The sequence below is a fragment of the Carya illinoinensis genome, chromosome 16, assembly GCF_018687715.1.
Source record: "Carya illinoinensis cultivar Pawnee chromosome 16, C.illinoinensisPawnee_v1, whole genome shotgun sequence".
Taxonomy (NCBI): domain Eukaryota; kingdom Viridiplantae; phylum Streptophyta; class Magnoliopsida; order Fagales; family Juglandaceae; genus Carya; species Carya illinoinensis.
In genome coordinates this window covers 11916406-11936308 of record NC_056767.1, presented here as the reverse complement: position 1 = coordinate 11936308, position 19903 = coordinate 11916406, and the positions used below count along the sequence as shown (strand labels likewise).

At 34.7% G+C, this 19903-nt stretch overlaps 1 long non-coding RNA gene and 1 other non-coding gene across 2 annotated transcripts; one reads left to right on the top strand and one right to left on the bottom strand.

Moving 5' to 3' along the window:
- The first annotated feature begins 5181 nt into the window (after window positions 1-5181).
- LOC122299992 lies at window positions 5182-5286 on the top strand. The gene has a single exon (XR_006239843.1). It is a non-coding gene; the product is annotated as a small nucleolar RNA R71 (small nucleolar RNA).
- Window positions 5287-6670: 1384 nt separating this feature from the next.
- LOC122299677 lies at window positions 6671-19482 on the bottom strand. Its single transcript, XR_006239718.1, has 6 exons — window positions 19356-19482; window positions 19229-19273; window positions 8871-9080; window positions 8524-8624; window positions 8168-8440; window positions 6671-7892 (listed from the first exon to the last, which is right to left on the bottom strand). It is a non-coding gene; the product is annotated as an uncharacterized LOC122299677 (long non-coding RNA).
- Between the last annotated feature and the right edge of the window lie 421 nt (window positions 19483-19903).

Sequence of the window (19903 nt, the reverse complement as noted above, 5' to 3'; positions counted from 1 at the left end):
TGGTTTAACAACTAAATAAAATGGATAAGTCCCTCTTTTGACATATACTCATATTTGCACTACATGCAACATGTTCCATGACCTCAACAAATCATTTTTTTTTTAATTTATTTTTTTTTAACACATTTTTAACAGAAAACCCTCCCCCCAACTAAATGTGACATTGTCCTCAATGTTCAGCAATTGAATATTCGATGATGTATGCTATACAGGCATGAATTGAAGCAAGATAAACACTGCAGAACATATATTGAGATGAAAATGATTAAACAGAGAGGAAAGAATTCACCTGAGATACTCGAGTGCACACAAGGAGTAGATTTCTGTCAAAGTTAAAAACACAAAAGAAAACAAAAGAAGGAAAAACAAAACAAACACATACTGTATATACAATGAGGAATCAGAAATTAATTCTGATATGCAGGATCCTCCAGAGTAGTGGACTCAACCTCTGGAGTAAAATCATCCAAAAATGGTTTCAACCTTTGTCCATTAACCTTAAAAACATTACCATTCTCTGGATTTTCTATCTCAATGGCCCCAAAAGGATAAACAGTTTTTACAACAAAGGGACCAATCCATCAGGATCGAAGTTTGCCAGGAAACAAATGGAGCCTTGAATTATACAACAAAACTTTTTGTGAAGGCTCAAAAGATTTTCGAAAAATATTTTTGTCATGAAAAATTTTCATTCTCTCCTTGGCAATACGAGAATTTTCGTAAGCTTCATTCCTGATTTCTTCTAACTCATTAAGTTGAAACTTACGAAGAGAGCAAGCTTTATCCAAATTAAAATTAAATTTCTTGATTGCCCAATAAGCTTTGTGTTCCAATTCCACAGGTAAGTGACATGCCTTTCCAAAAATGAGTCGATATGGGGACATACCAATCGGGGTTTTAAAGGTAGTACGGTATGCCCAAAGTGCGTCAGTTAGTCGTAAAGACCAATCTTTGCGGCTTGGGTTAACCGTCTTTTACAAAAATTTTTTGATCTCCCGATTAGATACCTCAATTTGGCCACTTGTCTGTGGATGATAAGGGGTAGCAACCTTATGGATAATACCATATTTTCGCATTAAGGCCTCGAAAGGCTTATTACAAAAATGTTTGCCCCCATCACTGATAATGGCTCGAGGTGTTCCAAATCTTGATAAAATATTTTCTTTCAGAAATTTCAGTACCACTTTGTGGTCATTGTTTTTGCATGGAATAGCCTCAATCCATTTGGACACATAATCCACAGCTACCAAAATGTAGAGATTGCCAAAAGAAACTGGGAAGGGTCCCATGAAATCAATGCCCCAACAATCAAATATTTCAACAACCAAGATTGGATTTAATGGCATCATATTCCGGCGGGTAATCCCTCCCAATTTTTGACAGCGCCCACAAGTTTTACAAAATTCGTGGGTGTCTTTGAAAATGGTAGGCCAATAGAAGCCACATTGCAAAATTTTAAAAGCAGTTTTCTTTCCAGAAAAGTGGCCACCACATGCCCCAGAGTGACAAAAAGATATCACACTTTGAAATTCGTTATTGGGAACACATCGTCTAATTATCTGATCTGGGCAATATTTAAACAGATATGGATCATCCCAAAAGAATTTTCTTACCTCCACAAAAAATTTCCTCTTATCTTGTTGAGTCCAAATGTGAGGAATTTCACCTGTAGCAAGAAAATTAGCAATGTCAGCGTACCATGGCACTTGAGATATACCAAAGAGTTGCTCATCTGGAAATGTGTCTTTAATAGGAACTGTCTCTACGGAATCTGAAAGAACAAGTCTAGACAGATGATCAGCAACAACATTCTCAACTCCTTTTTTATCTTTCATTATCAAATCAAATTCTTGCAACAAAAGGATCCATCTAAGTAACCTGGGCTTTGCATCTTTTTTCGCTAAAAGGTACTTTAACGCAGCATGATCAGTAAAGATGACAATTTGAGATCCAATCAAATAAGAGCGAAATTTGTCAAGTGCAAAAATTACTGCAAGTAGCTCTTTTTCAGTTGTTGAATAATTCATTTGAGCACTGTTTAAAGTTCTACTTGCATAATAAATAACACAAGGCTTTTTGTCCCTATGTTGGCCCAACACAGCTCCAACAGCATAATCACTAGCATCACACATAATCTCAAATGGTAAATTCCAATCAGGTGATTGCATAATTGGGGCTGAAATCAACATACCTTTTAGCTTTGTAAAAGCTAACTCACAATCATCAGTCCACACAAAAGAATTTTCCTTTGACAATAAATTGCACAAAGGTCTAGAAATTGTGCTGAAGCCTTTAATGAACCTCTTGTAAAAACCTGCATGACCTAGAAAAGATCTGATATCCCTGATGTTCTTTGGGGTGGGCAATTTAGAAATTAATTCAATTTTGGCCTTGTCCACTTCAAAACCTTGAGAAGAAACAATGTGACCAAGAACAATCCCTTGAGTGACCATAAAATGACACTTCTCCCAGTTTAAAATCAAATTCTTTTCTTTGCATCTAATCAGCACTTTTTCCAAGTGAGTCAAACATTCATCAAATGAATCACCAAAAATAGAAAAATTATCCATGAATATTTCAACGAAATGCTCTACCATGTCACTGAATATGCTCATCATGCATCGTTGAAATGTAGTAGGAGCATTACAAAGTCCGAATGGCATCCTTCGATATGCAAAGGTACCAAATGGACATGTAAAAGTGGTCTTTTCTTGATCTTCAGGAGCAATCTCAATATGGTTATATCCAGAATAACCATCTAGGAAGCAATAGAACTTATGGCCCGCTACACGTTCAATGATTTGATCCATGAATGGTAGGGGAAAATGATCCTTTCTGGTGACAGAATTCAGTTTTCTGTAGTCAATGCACATACGCCAACCAGTAGTAACTCTAGTTGGGATCAATTCATTGTTAGCATTCTTAACTACAGTCACACCAGATTTCTTGGGTACCACCTGCGTGGGACTAACCCATTTGCTGTCAGAAATAGGGTAAATGATCCCTACATCCAGAAGTTTTAACACCTCTGCTTTGACAACTTCTTTCATGTTGGGGTTCAGTCTACGCTGCATTTCTCTAGAGGGTTTAGAATTGTCCTCTAGATAAATCCTGTGGGTACAAATCAAAGGACTGATACCTTTGATATCAGCTATGATCCATCCTATTGCCTCTTTGTGTTCAATGAGAACACCAATTAATTTTTTCTCCTGAATTTCATCCAGTCTTGATGAAATGACCACTGGTAATGTCTCTGCTTGGCCTAAAAATGCATATTTGAGATCAGCAGGTAGAGGTTTCAAGTCGAGTTTTGGTGTTTGCACACTTGAGGGTAGAGACACGACATCATGAGGTGGTAATTCCTCAAAACGTGTTCTCCATTTATCAGTGTCCATTATAGGAGTAGATTTTAGCAAAAAATTCATAGATGCAAGCACAGAATCATCATCAAAGTTTATACCATGAACCAAACAAGCCTCAAGAGGGTCAGAAAAACTTGACAAATCAAATTTATTTTGAACAAGAGTTTGGATCAGATTCACTTCCTGCACATCATCATCATCACCAGGTTGTTTGCAAATATTGAAAATATTCAACTCCAAAGTCATGTTGCCAAAAGAAATTACCATCATACCACTCCTACAATTTATTAAAGCATTTGAGGTAGCAAGAAATGGCCTTCCCAAAATTATAGGAATTTGAGTGCAAACATCAAAGACAGGTTCCGTGTCCAAAACAATGAAATCCACTGGAAAATAAAATTTTCCTACTTGAACTAGCACATCCTCAACTATCCCTCTCGGTATTTTAATTGAACGGTCAGCAAGTTGGAGTGTTACCTTGGTGGGTTTAAGCTCACCAAGACCCAACTGCTCATATACCGAGTAGGGTAAGAGGTTAACACTAGCTTCGAGGTCAAGTAAAGCTTTTTCAATTTTAAAATTTCCAATCACGCAGAAAATTGTTGGACAACCCGGGTCTTTGTACTTTGGTGGAGAATTGTTCTAGAGGATGGCGCTTACCTGCTCAGTGAGAAAAGCCTTCTTCTGCACCTTCATTGTACGCTTTACTGTGCACAAATCTTTCAAAAATTTAGCATACGAAGGAATCTGTTTGATTGCATCCAACAAAGGAATGTTGATTTTTACTTGTTTAAAAATTTCAAGAATATCAGCATTTTGAACCAACTTGTGAGAATGTTGCAATCTTTGGGGAAATGGTGCAGGTATTGGGGCTTTCACAGGCACATCTAATTCAACCTTCTCAAGTTCACCATCACTCTTGGAATTTAAAGAGTTGTTGGTCTCATCAACTTTCAGTTTTGAAATACTCTTATCAATTATTTTTTCACTGCGTAGAGTGGTGATGGACTTGGCATGTTCAAATTTTGAATCAGAGGGATTTGAATTTCTTACCTCAAATTTACCTTTTGGATTTGGCTGAGGTTGAGCAGGAAACTTACCCTTTTCTTGAGCATGTAATGTAGAGGTCAAGTCGCTGATAGAACTTCTCATCTCAGTAATGGCCTGCATTGTCTGAGTGTTGATATTGGCTTGCCCCTGCATAAAAGTCTGTAATGTCTCCTCAAGGGTTTTCTTATGTGGAGGCACATAAGGAGTAGAAGAAGATGGCCCTTGAGGATTTTGATTTATATTGGACTCATTCCTCCAACTAAAATTGGGATGATTTCTCCATCCAGGATTATATGTTTCCGAATATGGGGAAGAAAATGGTCTCCGATAAGAATTCATGACATTTGCTTGTTCGTGCAACACCTCTTTAAAAGCAGGAATTGTTGGACAATCCTGAGTTAGGTGTCCACTAATCTCACAAATGCCACAATTTTCTTCTTCTTTTTCACTGGCCTTAACCGAATTTACCTTCCTAAGTTCCATGGCTTCGACTTTTCTTGTCAGACTTGCTATCCTCGCATTCACATCATCATTTCCTTTAAGAACATACATACCTTCTTGAGACATGGCACTGAGTTTGGGCTTATTTGACCGATCAGAATGATCTGTGTTATCCCAAGATTGGGCATTTTCAGCTAACTGGTCAAAATAGTCCCAAGCGTCATCAGGATCTTTATTTAGAAAATCACCATTACACATCATTTCTACAAACTGACGCATTTGAGATGTTAAACCTTCATAGAAGAAACTAATGGTGCGCCAAGTTTCATAGCCATGATGTGGGCAAGTTAGCAACAATTCTTTAAAACGTTCCCAACACTGAAAAAAATGTTTCATTTTCCTTTTGAGAAAAATTCATAATATTTCTGCGAAGAGTGTTGGTCCTATGAGTAGGAAAAAACTTTTTTAGAAATTCCCTTTGCATTTCTTGCCATGTGCCAATAGATCTTGGTCTCAAGGAGTTCAACCAATTCTTAGCTTTTTCTTTCAAAGAAAATAGAAACAACTTTAATCTAACAACATCATCATTGATAGTTTGGTTTTGTAAAGTTGCACAAACTTCTTCAAATTCTTTTAGATGCAAATAAGGACTTTCTGAATCCAAGCCATGAAACTTGGGAAGTAATTGGATTACTCCCGGTTTTAAATCAAAATTTCCCATATTCGTAGGAAAAATCATACAAGATGGAGTACTTGTCCTTGTAGGCTGCAAATATTCACGCAAAGTTCTCATTTGTGGATTATTTTGTGCCTCTTCATTTTCTAGTTCGTCATGAACACTACGATTGTCAGCCATGGTATGAGAATTTTCAGAATCACCTGACAAAGTATTAATCAATTCTTTTAAAATAATTTCCTCTCTTCTCAATCTACCCGTTTGATCACGTTGCCACGAGATCATTCATCATAGAGGATCAAGCACATTCAAATATTAAAAATAAACAAAATAAACAAAATGTAAAACAAGCAAGAAAGTAAAATTTTTTTTTATCTATTTATTTATATATATATATATATTTTTGAATGAGTTTACCAAATGGTATGAAGATGGAAGCAATGTTACATGCTCTCTTTTCTGGAAAACAAATCGTACCTGCAAAAAGGATATGAAAAACAATTAGCAAAAGATTACTAAATTTTTTTTTTTCTTTTTTAAAAAAAACAATTATCACACGTTGCAATCCCCGGCAACGGCGCCAAAAACTTGTTGCGACTAAACTTTAACTCAAATTAATGAATCAAGAATCTCGTGCAGTTTTACCTGCAAGTATACAGGTGTTGTAGTATCTTACAGGATCGAATCCACAGGGATTGACTTTTGTGATAAAGAAAATAAATTCAGACAATGAAACGAAATTACTAAAAGAAACGTGCAATCAAATGAAGATTGATAAAATGAATCAAACTAAAATGATAAAATGAATGGAAAAAGACTAAGGTTTCGAGGATCCGTCTAATAATTTATGATATTGTTTCCGATCAATTTACCTCAATTAAACTAGAATAATGATTCCGTTTAATTGGTAGATTTAGCATTTAAGATAGAGAAAAACAGACGCTTATGATTGAGCGTGAACGATTGATGATTAAAACATTTACAAATCTATTTGAATACCACAAGGATTGCTCAAGCATTCACTGTATTCAGAAATCACAATGAATCAAGACGAGTATATAGATAATCAAATTATCCAAATAAAATCTTTCAATCAATCAAGCTCGCAAAATAGATTTTACGTGGATTTGGAAACAATATGTAAATCATTAAACTTCACCTCTAACCTTAGTATGAAAATTTAGCCAAACATATTCATTGCAAATACTATAGTAATCACATAAGTATTCTCCATTAAATAACTAACACAAGTAATACTAAGCAATAACTTAAAAACAACAAAATCTGAAATCCAATTGATACAGAGGAATAAAGCTCACGATAAAACAAAAATTGAAATTAAAAGATATTCATCAAGAAGAAGCTACAGCCCCACCAGATGCCAAACGAAAAACATGAAGAAGCAAAAAAAAATAAAACTCCAACCACTTCAACTCCACGTTAAACTCAAGCATCTATCTCATCATGTCCCTTTCTCCACCAAAATAAATCCCATCCAATTAGATTACTCCAGCCGGCCTACACATCCATCCCCCACATCAACTTCTTTTCACATTAATCCCCAAAGTCAATCTGGAAATTCTCTACACGTCTCTCTTTCCCTCTCTTCAACCGACCTTAACTTCCTCCAAGAAAGAAATAATTAGAGCCGACTCCCTCTCTTCAATTCTCTCAACTCCCCACCTATCCCTTTCACTCTACACCTTCTTCTCTCCCCTTCCCTCCTACGTCTAGCAACATATATATATATATAAATATAAAGCTGCTTCTAGTCATCCAAAGTCCAAACCCCCTCCTCCAATCACCACCGATTTTCCACTCTTCACTCCCCTTTAATCACGGCACCTCTCTTTCTTTACACACCAACCTCTACATTACTCTGCTGCCCGAATGTAAAACCAAAAGAAAACCTTGAAAATCTGCTGCTAGCCGAATCAAAAAGAAAGAAGAAAAACTCAAACTCTCCAGCTCTTGCTGCCAAACCGAAAGCAAGCAAAAAAAATGAAAGATAAAAGTCAAGAAAAACCGCTGCCAACCGAAGACTACTCCTCCTGCTGCTTTTGGTCCATGTTTTCTGCATATTGATTGCTGTCTGTTGTAACTTTTCTGCATGTCTGTTGCATGTTTGACCGAAGGATCTTCTGTTGATGTTGTCCAAGTGCTTTTTTCCAGCGTGATTGTCTGTTGTGTTGAAGATTTTTCTGCTGCTGTACATGTTCTGCTGGTGCTGTCCATGTGGTCCGAATGGTGCTCTGCTATCTTGGTGTAGTAGCTGCCGCACATGTGTGATTTATTACATGTGATATGTCCAGGTGGGTTTCCTTTCTTTTGCTGTAGTGGCTGCTGTACGAGTACTTTCTGTTCTGCATGTGTGCCGATTTATTTGAGTGAGTTTGTTTGCTTTTAGCATGTGTGAGTTTGTGTTGCATTTATGTGAGGTGCTTGTCTTGTTTCATGTGAAACAATTACATTATAAATCTTTTTAAGCACCAAAATACTAGAATTTATCAATTGAATCAAGTAATGTGATCTATTGCATAATTAAGTACTTAAATCATTTTTTATTAAACATTTTGTTCGCTTAAGTAACTTTAATCATGCAATTTTAGCGCTTCATCAGCCTCTCTTCTAATCTCACCTTTAAATCTGCTGCTTGATCTAATCGAGTCAGCAACTCTTTTTCCTTGAACCTTAATCGTTCTATCTTAAGGGCTGCTTCCTCTAATTCCTCAGTCTTATCATCATTCGATCTGGCTTTAGAAGAGGATGATGATTTTGAGGATGGCTTCACACAACATCCTAAGCCCCTCAAATATCCAGAACATGATCCAAGAACTTGAGAAATGATTTGAGCATTATTGACATATGATTCATAAGATGGATCTACAGTAATTTCCTTAAGAGATATCATCTTGTCATATAAAAAAAATATTAAAGTTAGTATAAGTAACAAAAATATCTTTAGATAATGGAATTAAAGAAACTTAAACTTACATAATTTATCTCTGCCTCGGGATTGCTCCAAACACCATCACGATTTTTATGTACTTCACCATACAATTAGGTCAGATTATAGTCAGCAGGACTTTCTTCAGCTACAAAATGAAAATTTATTTTAGAACTTAAATCAAAAAAGTGTATATGTTAATATCTAACGGAGACTAGAATAACTTATCATTCTTTTAGACAAGTGATGAAAAGATCGAGAACTAGCTTCATGGTGTATCGTTAAATTTGATCTATTTACTTTGTTCACCATACTCTGTTGCTAAAGAAATATTATAACTATACGTTTAATACATCTATCATATACTATTAGAAAAATAAAGCAGCGAAATTACCTAATAAGCAAGATCTTCAAACATATCACAAACTTTCTCCCATTCATTTGGTGTCACTGCTTGAAATGGACTTTGACGCGCCTCTATCATAGTACTAAACTTCTGGTAGTATGCATGGCATCAACCTTTGTACCTTCGAAATGCATTCGACATCAATTCCTCAACTGTTAGTCTATCCTCTCGCCGGCCAAAATTTAATTCAAACTTGTCCTTCAAAAAATTATAAACAATTAGTATAAATACAAAAATTCTTTAAATTACATGTTATACAAAGTAGCGTATTGCTAGGCAACGATTGTTTATGTAGTTTTTCACATCTTGGGGAACTTTAACCCAGGAGGATGTAGCTATTGGTGCATATGTGTGAGTAAGGGTACCAACATAAGAAGCAAGCCAAGCTTCCAAATCCTCGGAGCCACCGGTGTGATCATCAAGTATATCAACTTTAATTATACTCACTTTCCTTCTGTTTACCATGCAGACACTCCTCCTAGTGCCCCTACCTCGGTGCTGGTTTACAACAGCTATATATAAAATAATTAAAGCATATATTTTAATTAAATTATTTTATTTTATAGATATATAGTGATAAAGTACCTTGTTCTGGTTCTGATGATGTTAGCCCACTATTGTTGACAGGTGAACCACACGGGGAGTTAGTAAGGGGTGGGGATGGCGCACGTGTTCTTTTACATTTTGGAGGCATATCTATTTAAAATTATAATAAATTATTATTCAAACAAGGTACATTATAGATTTTTATAAGAGTTATACCTACACAAGTATCTGTTTGAAAATCATTCAGTATCAGTTTTCCTGGACCAATCGCTCTCATCCTAAGTAGACACTTCAGTTAATTCATGTTCTTTCTACACATCACCTTCAATTACTTTGGATTGAACATCTCCTGTGCATAATGGGACCATGTTATACTGGCTTAGATCAACAAATAGATTGATGCCTGATTCGTTTTCTTGATATGATTCTTCATGGTCTGGACTATCAACTTCTTCATGTGGTTCATTTGTCTCTAGAATGTAATCATATACATTTCTTGGTAAAAACTTCTTGACTACCTGCCATAGAAATTTGTGCTCCAGATCATCTAAATAAAAAACTTGAGTTGCTTGGCAAGCGAGAACAAAAGAATCGTCATCATGCCATTTGTGAGATATATTGATACTCACAAAAAATTCATCGTTATGCACTCTGAAACTAAGATTTGAGACATCCCACCAATTATATTTAAACAACTAGACCATATATCCCCCCACATACTTTAACGCTATGATATTTTTCACAATTCCGTAAAAATCAATATTATCATTCCCATGGCTTCCTTCGACTATGACTCCATAATTTTGAATTTTTTTATATTATTCTCTATCTACTATGTGAAATCTATATCTACGCACCAAACATCCTGAGTATTGGATGGCTCGCTTAGACGGACCACATGTCAAAGCATACACTTTTGGTGAGATTTCACTTGAATTTTCACTATATTTTGATACAACCTACATCAATAAATATTATTCTAGTTTTATCAATATCAGATATAACTATGGTGACATTCAAGATATGAAGTTCGGAAAAATTGGGCATGTTTTTTTAGTAATACCGTATGTTTAAACCATGAGGCAAATTCTTCTTCGTGCATCTTTTCTACATCAGTTACACCATTTGCACAAAGTAGTTATATAAGTTCGCTACACATGTTAATGTGAACTATTAATTTGTATCAACTTATACTATATTATTATACATGCACTTAAAAATACTATTAATTTAGATGATCATCAGTAACCTCAAATAGTGGTTAATCTTTTCGCAGTTATTCAAGACATACCATCGAACTCTTTTAAACTCTCATCCACATAGGTCATAACCCCCCCTTGTACGCCTATGGGACGTACTTTTTGGGAAAGTAAATACTGATGAATCTCCCATTTGTCCACCTTCATAATATCGATCTGGTCTCGTACCTTCATAATTTCGATCTGGTCTCGTAAATCTAGTATCAATCTAACGGAATTACATTAAACAAAATGTATGCTACTCATTATCAATGTATAACTCTGCGATCGAACCTTCCAGAAGAGCTTTATTCCCACAGATTGCTTAAGTTTTCATAGAAACCGTTCACTAGGATACATCCATCTAAAGCCTCACGAGGTAGGGGCCAGCAACTAAAGCCTCACGAGATAGGTGCACAACAAAATGAACCATTACATCAAAGAATGAAGGCGGGTACAAACTCTCCAAGTTGCACAATATCACTGGAATATCAGCTTCCATTTTTAATAAGGCATCAACTTTCAATGTTCTACTACAAATACCACTAAACAATCGCTCTAATTCTGTAAGAGCTATACGAACATCTCGAGTAAGCTTTCTGCGCACACCAACTGGTAACAATCCCTATAGAAATATACAACAGTCATGACTTTTAAGACTGGCTATCTTCCAATCATAAGTTCGGACACATCTTGACATGTTTGAAGCATAACCATCAAGTAATTTGATTGCCATGAAACAGTTACAGAATTTCTCTCTCATCACTTGAAAGTATATACCATCCAAGCGGCATATAGGCTAACAACCCATTATTTTGCAAATGCAATTCCAATCTTATCCCTCACTCCTTCAAATCTTTACGAGAGTTAGCTGTATCTTTTGTCTTCTCTTGTATTGACATCAGAGGGCTCAAAATATTCTCACATATATTTTTTTAATGTGCATCACATCTAGATTATGGTGTAGTGTCAAGGTAGACTAGTATGGAAACTCAGAGAAAATACTTTTTTTTATCCAATTCAATTCTACTACTGTTGTTTCCTCTTTCGAGCTCTACCATCTTCCAATTGCGTGAGAATATCACGACCACAATACTCTAGCGGTGATGACCTGCGCTCAACCCTTCCATCAAACATTACTCTATTTGAACGCCATCTATGATCACTAGGTAGATATCGACAATGTCCTATGAAACATAATTTTCTGCCATTTGTTAACCACTAAGATTGTGCATCTTTATTACAAACAGGACAAGCCATTTTACCTTTTGTGCTCCACCCGGACAAGTTCCCGTGTGTTGGAAAATAATTTATTGTCCAAAGTACTATAACATGCATCTTGAATTCACTTGACAAGGCCGCATCATATGTGTTGACACTCTGTTCCCACAACTCTTTCAACTCTGTAATTAGTGGTTGCAAATATACATCTAATTCATTCCCTGGTGACCTTGGCCCTGGTATCAATAATGCCATCATAAAATGTGGATCCTTTATACACTTCCAAGGTGGCAAGTTATAGGGTATTTATATGATAGGCCAAGTACTATGAGAAGTGCTTATGTTTTCAAATGGATTAAAGCCATCAGTTGCTAAACCAAGGCGTACATTGCAAGGTTCTTCGGCAAACCATGGATACTCGTCATCCATTTTCTTATTGTAAGGAATCTGCAGGATGTAAGAGGAATTGATCATTTTGAACTCTTTTTGTATGATGCCAAGTCATATCTGTCGCAGTCATCCAAGAAGTAAACAATCTTTGAAGTCAAGGAATCAATGGAAAATGTCTTAGCACTTTATGGGGTACATTACACTTATCTAACGTCCATCTTGACTCATAACACACAGGACATGAATCAAATCCTGCATATTGCTTCCAGAAGAGAACATAATCACTCTTACATGCGTAGATGATATTAAAATCAAATCCTAGCCCCTGGTTCAATTTCTTCACTTTATAAAAATTACAAGGTACTACATTATCATGTGGAAGAGCCTCTTTAAATAATTCTAGCAGCATATTGATAGCCTTTGCAGAAATACGAAAAATAGACTTAATATGGAGTAACCTCACCGTGAATGACAACTTGTTATGATGGGTGCACCCTTTGTACAGTTCTCATTATGCATCCTCCCACAGTCTTCCAAAGTTTTTGTTTCCCTCAAATGATTGTGTAGATGTTCCTTCTCCATCCCTCATCTCAAATATTCCTGCACCCAAATCACCTAACATACCAGTCATATTCTCTCCATTATCATCACTTTCATCAGAAGCATCCACATTAATGTCATCAATGTCAATGTCATTACCCTCCTCCATCTTATTAGACTAACTGGCAAATCTAGCTCCTTGAGGAAATGGTTCGCCATGTAAGACCCAATGTGAGTGTTTAAAATCGATTCCATTTACAAATAAATGATCCTCCACTCTGACCAAATTATAAGAACTAAGATTTTTGCACTTCTTGCACGGACATCTTATATATATTCGACTGTCAGCACTCCTATGAGCAGACTCTATAAAATACTTCACCCCTTGTCCATACTCCTTATAATCTTGGCCAAGTCTATCTCTCAACAACATCCAACTCTTCTCCATTATAATTTTGTTACTCATCGACTGTCTCTCAAAAAACCTAATTCATGGATCATGCGAAATCAACTCTTTTTCATATTCAAAGCTTATATTTTCATAAGGTAGTTGGTCTTATCCCATTCAAGAGATAATAATCTATATCGCATATAATCTCAGTCCAAAACTATCATGTTACGAAATTTCAGCATCATTTCCTTACAATTCTCCAAGTATGCTAGTCACGCTAAGTTGCTTGATCCTATCCATAGGCCAAGCAACTTACGACCCACACACCCGAAGAATGTTAGGAAATACTTAATCGAAATTTCTAACACTAACACAAGAGTTTAGACTAGATATATGTAACAACCTACTAGAAATTCAATGGTGGGATTTCTATAGACTTTAGGAATCTCATGAAAACTTCGTAAATTTTCACAAATCGGCTAATTACAAAAGTTTTAATCTGTCAACATAGTCAATGTTATCATTCACTGAGATGCCAGAAATGCAATTTTATTTGTTTAAGGTAGTTAGAAGTATCAAAATACTTTATGGTTTTCGCCACTAGACTCAATTGAATATTTAGGATTTTATGGTGCAATAACTCATTTTCATAATTTCGGATGAAATACCTGTTCAAAATTGTGAAATCTTTTTTTAAGGGCACTTCGGGGTTGAGTTTTGGTAAACAATTTTCATTGTATGTTAATATAAATATTTAGGATTTTCCAGTGCTAAGTTTATTATGCTTTTTTTTAAGGGAATAGTAACTTCGATAAACGTACTAAGTGCAGTGTTTTCAAAATCACTATGTGGAATGTCCAAATTAGGTTAGAGAAGAATTATTTGGACACTTGGTAAGATCTTAGCTACACATAGTGAATAGTATTAGACACTTGGCACAAAGAGGAACCATTAGATAGATTTGTGAAAAAAATCAAGGTGTGAGATCATGCCACCTAAGCAAAAAAAATTTTATCTGATCAATCAAATTGAGCCAGATCAAAGAGGGTTTCAACCCTAGTGAAACCCTAAATGGTTGGAATCCAATTGAAACTCCAAAAACTTGGTTGAAAAAGAAACCCTAAACGGTTTCCCCAAATCCTAAATTGGCCTTCAAACCCTTTTTTATCAAATTTCTAGCATTGTGTTTAATCACTTATTAACTTCTCAAATCCTTGTTATGACATCATTATCCAACCTTTTAAATCTTTGAAATTTGATTAGGCTAAGAAAAGTTGGATTTGGGCTTAATAGCATCTCAAACCCTAACCAAACCCCAAATTGAAGTCCACTTGGTTGAGGCCCACCAAGGCCCACGAATTTGGGCACCTTGGCAAGCTTCTTGAAGATTTTTCCTCCCCCACATAGCAGACCATTCACTGCCCTTGGCTGCACCCAATAGTGCCTCGATGAGATGGAGAAACCCACCCCATCAACCTTTATACCTCACAGCTTCTACAGGTAGTCCTTTCCCCCCACTAGCCACCTTCAATCAAGGATCATTCAAACCCATATCTTCCTCCTCCAGAATTCTAGAGTCGTGCAAGACACACTTCTTTCCCTTTAATCACTTCTTCACCCTGTTCTTAGAGAGAAACCCAAAAGAGCTCTCTGGGACAGATTGCTGGGTCTTTTTACATGGAGATTTTCGACCCTTTGTAAGTATTTTCACATGATCACTCCTTCATAAAAGTTGTTCCTATTTTAGTATAGTTTCTGTGGATATATTATTCATATCATTCCATGGTAATTTGGTTGGTCAAAAGTATTTTTAACCATGGAAAAGTCATTTTAGGCGTGAAACTGGAGAGTATGTTATATTTTGGAGTTTTTGACTAAGCTAATGAGCATATTTTGGTCTGAAAATTTTATGGAGTGTTTTTAACATATTTTTATGAGTTTCCATTGAGGTTTTGTTGCGTGATTAAAGCTTTTGATGATAGATTTTCTTAGATCTAGAAACTTGAAAATTGTAAGTGGAAAAATAGCTTTTGTTTGGAGAAAGTTTGAATATTTCATGGTCTGATCTTACTCTTAAGGCTTTGATATTTTTATATGATGATCCCAAGTCTCTTATTTTCATGTTAGAATGTTATTTTCAAGATATTTAGTATAAGTTTCAAAGATATGATTCTTCTATGCAAGAAGATTCTGGTTAGGCCTAAGATTTGATGTGTTTGGATTAGATCTATGTTTTATTAATTTTTAGCCATGTGATTTTAAGCTTGATGGTTGAATATTCTTTAAGACACTTTTTTAAATCATGTGATGCTTTATTTTGAAGATCTCACCTTCTTAAGCCATTGATTAAGAGATTTATCAAAACTAGTTGAAGAAAAAGTTTCTGTTTTTGAACTAAGTGTAAAATCAAAAACTTCAAATGTTATTTTGTGATTTTGGTGACTTTGGTTTAATGATTTAAAGCATGGTTGATTTTAGGATGATATTATGAATATGTTAGAAGTAAGATTTGATTTTTTTGGAATTCTTGGAGATGTTTTGATTTAGGGCAAAGCTTGTGATTAAGTGTTTGGAAGATCTTTGTTGCAAAATTTTGGATTAAGCATGAGTTTTGAAATTGGAAGGAATTGTAACAAAAATCAAGAGAAATGGCCTATGGATGTTTCGGCCATAGTGTGTTTTCCATAGTTGTGTTTTGTTTTAAATTTTTCTGAAATAATATTTAAGTTTAGGACAAAATTTACAAGAGGAATATAAATTTTAAAAATTTTTGGAATTAGGATGTGAAATTCTTAAGTTATGGGTAAAATGGTCATTTTCCCACATGTAGAGGGTAAAATTACCATTTTACTCTAAGTTGTCTCTTTTACACATTTCTAATTGTTAGTAATTAAATTTTTAACTTTTAGAATATCTTCTTACAGTTCTTCGTGTTTCACATTTTATTTTCATAGAACGCGACAAAAGACGTAAGTTAGCTTCTAACTTACTATCAGGTTACTATGTATGTATGATGGGTAAGGGAACTACAATTTTTGTATGTATGTTATCATTTATGTCATGCCATGTCATGTCCTTACATGTTTATCTGTTACACATAATTTATTCTATCATGAATATTTATCTGTTACACAATCGATTCTATCACGTATTGCTATATGTTATAAATATGACATGTTAAGTATGCCATATGTTACATGTATGTCATATCATGTAATATTCACCATTGAAAGTATGTCATGTTAAGTAAAGAAGTCAAATCAAGTTTATATTACGTCAAGTTTCAGATCATGTTCATATTAAGTTATTCATGTCAATCACGACCCTAAGTGCTAGGATGGGATAATATCCTAATAAAACTCATTTGTTCACGCTGGAGTATCTAAATAGGTGTGAAATTCCCTAGGTTAATGAAGTACAGTCAACGGGTTGTGAATGAAGCTTAACTAGCTAGTCACCAAAGCACGCCAGGAACTAACGCCGATGGAGCCATATATTATTTTACATGTGTTCACAACAAGTGTGGTACAAACAATTTATGGTACCACAACAACTATGGAGCATGAAGTATGGGGCCACAATAACTATGGAGCATACACTACATGAGACATGGCAATTATGACACATAAAATACGTGGGACCACAATAACTGTGGAGTATGTATTAACGCATTCACAGCTAGTGTAGATAATTGTATTGTGATGCGGTAATCGGCAGGGACACACAGCTCAAGGGGATCCATGTAGCACCCATATGGTCACGTTATTAATTAAGTCTATTTAAACAAGATTCCAAGTTCATGTCAAGAAGTTAAGAATAAGCAATCATGGTAAGCCCATGAGATAAGAATAAGCAATCATGGAGACTCCATGAAATAAAAATAAGTTTCAGATCAAGTTCATGTTATATTATATTATGTTCATGTTCACGCTAAGTTTCAAGGTCATGTTCATATCATGTTATGTTCACATTTATGTTATGTTCAAGTTCACGTTCATGTTATGTTATGTTCATATTCACGTTATGTTTCAAGTTCACATTCATGTCATGTTATATTCATATACATGTTATGTTCAAGTTCACATTCATGTTATGTTATGTTCATGTTTACATTATACCTCAAGTTCACATTTATGTCATGTTATGCTCAGGTTTATGTTAAATTCAAGTTCATGATTATGTTATGTATGTTCACGTTCATGATATGATTCAAGTCCATGTTATGTTTCAAGTTCACGTTCATGTTATGTCGCTAGCCCATGTTATATTTTAAGTTCAAGTTCATGTCATGTCAAGTCAAGTTCAGTTCACATTTCAGTTTAGGTTATGTCAGTTATGCCATACTATATGTCAAGTTATGATATGTCAGTTATGCCATACTATATGTCAAGTTATGATATGCTTACTTACGACTTAATTATGCATTCATACTTTAACTGTCATGCATGCATCTTTAACCTGTGTGGGAGTTTTCTGTTAACTTACTGAGATTGAGATTATTACAAATCTCACCGTGGTAGTCCCAACTACCTTTCTCCCCGAATGGTAGGTGATGTGTCAGAATCAAAGCAGGGAGCAGACATTGGGTTTTAGGGTTTTAGGGATTGTTTATTTAAACCACTTGTAGCCTCATTTGAGGAGGTAAGACAATTTTTCTATTGAATTTTCATTGTGATTGAGTTTTCTCCTATTGTTTTTAATTGAATTCTTGAACTTATCAAAGGTTAATCACAACATTTATAGCGTTCCTCCTTGTAATTTAGATTCTTGAGATGGGATTTTATTGGGTCTAGATTTTAATATAATCTGGGTTCTTGAAACGAGATCTCAACGGGTCTAAATTCTCCATCCATAGACTTGAGTTTGGCATTCTTGGGTTTGTTTTTCCTATATTGTTGTTGGGTCTGAAAGCGAGTCGATTGGGCTTCACATCAATGGGGGCAAGTAACCTTGTGTTGCATGTCTCAACGTTTCAAATGTCCGTTCGATCCCAAGCAGAATCTGGGGGCATCACAATATATCTGCCATATAGATGATAGAATCTCAAACTTTCCACTTTGGACAATTCAAGATTTTTGTACCCAAGCATTCTTTAAGAGAATATTTGGCTACAACTCTCGAACGGATCTAAGGTTCAATATTATATAAAAATAATACTGATATTCAAGTCCTAACTAGTAAACCAAACCAAACCACTAGTTTATACTAAACATACACTTATAGAATTGAATGTTCTAATATCCATCTAATATTCTAATATCCTTCTATTGTAGTAGTAATATATTATTTGTTGGTTTAATATATAGATAATTGATTTGGTGGTTTAGGTTATTTAAATTTAATATTTTATGGAAATACCCAAAACTTTATTGTTTATTTGGTGTTTTTTTGTATATCCTATCATTTTTTATGGACTAGTTAATTGAGTATTTTAAATGATTTATGGAAACTTAATAATTTAGAGGGCATTAAGTTGTGAATTTATAAATGAAAACCAAGTTTTAAAATCTTTGTTGTAAATTTATTAATTAAAGTCTTTTTTCACTAAGTTTTAAAATTATTCAAACTTAATAATTAAAAAATTATTCTACTATTAGTTAATTTTGAATATCTTTAATATATATTATTTCCAAGTATAAATTTATTTTTTTGTTTTTTTATTAAATTAAGTCTTCACATAACTTAGTTTTAAATTACACGTTGTCAATTTCTATAACACCCCATTCCGTTGTAACACAATATATATTGTTCGAACGGTGTTTAATGTCATTTGAACGATCATATTTAACCGTTCGAATGATATATGCCCAGTATCCAGATTTCAGATACAATTCATGTTTTCCAAATTTACTACACAATATCATATTCTACTTCTCATTTCAAGTGAATATTGTTCATAAGATACATCAAAAACCATATATGGGGTCAAAGACCAAATATATATTTCCATAATCCCACATCCAAACATATTTCACACATATTTCACAAGTATTACACAAACAATCAACAAATATACTAACCTTAATAGCAAATCCAATCAACAATACCCCTTCACCAGCAGTCACCTAAACCAAAAATAGTTTTAACCATAAATTTGAGTTTTTGAACAAAATGGAAGGGAGGGAACATCAATGTAAAATAACTTACCAAATGGAAGGGAGAGAATAGCTGGAAGCAAGGACACCCAACTCTCGAGCTCACGATCTCTCTCTATCTCGCACTCTCTATTTTTGTTTTGCAATTTTTCCCGAGTGTCCAGCCGTTTGTGATTCTGCATGTCTTATTTCTTGTTTTAGTGTTCGAACGAAATTCAATAACCATTCGAAAGTGAAAATTGTGAGTGGGAAATATTTCCCGCCTATCACAATTTCCTATTCATGCGTTCGAAAGTAAATATTGTGGTTTGAACGTTTTACCCACTTGGTAATTTGGCGGAAAATAATCCTGCCACTGCTTATCAATGGCGCCAACAACATTTTAATTCATTTGAACTCTTTCAATGGTCATTCGAACGCATATTTTACCGTTCGAACGAACTTCAATGAATTTCGAATGAATATACTACATACTATAAGTATATATATATGTACAAGTATATATATAAGTATAACTATATATAAGTTTCTTTATATATAATATAGGATATTTAAGTATAAGTTAATATATATATATATAAGTATATATATATACGTACA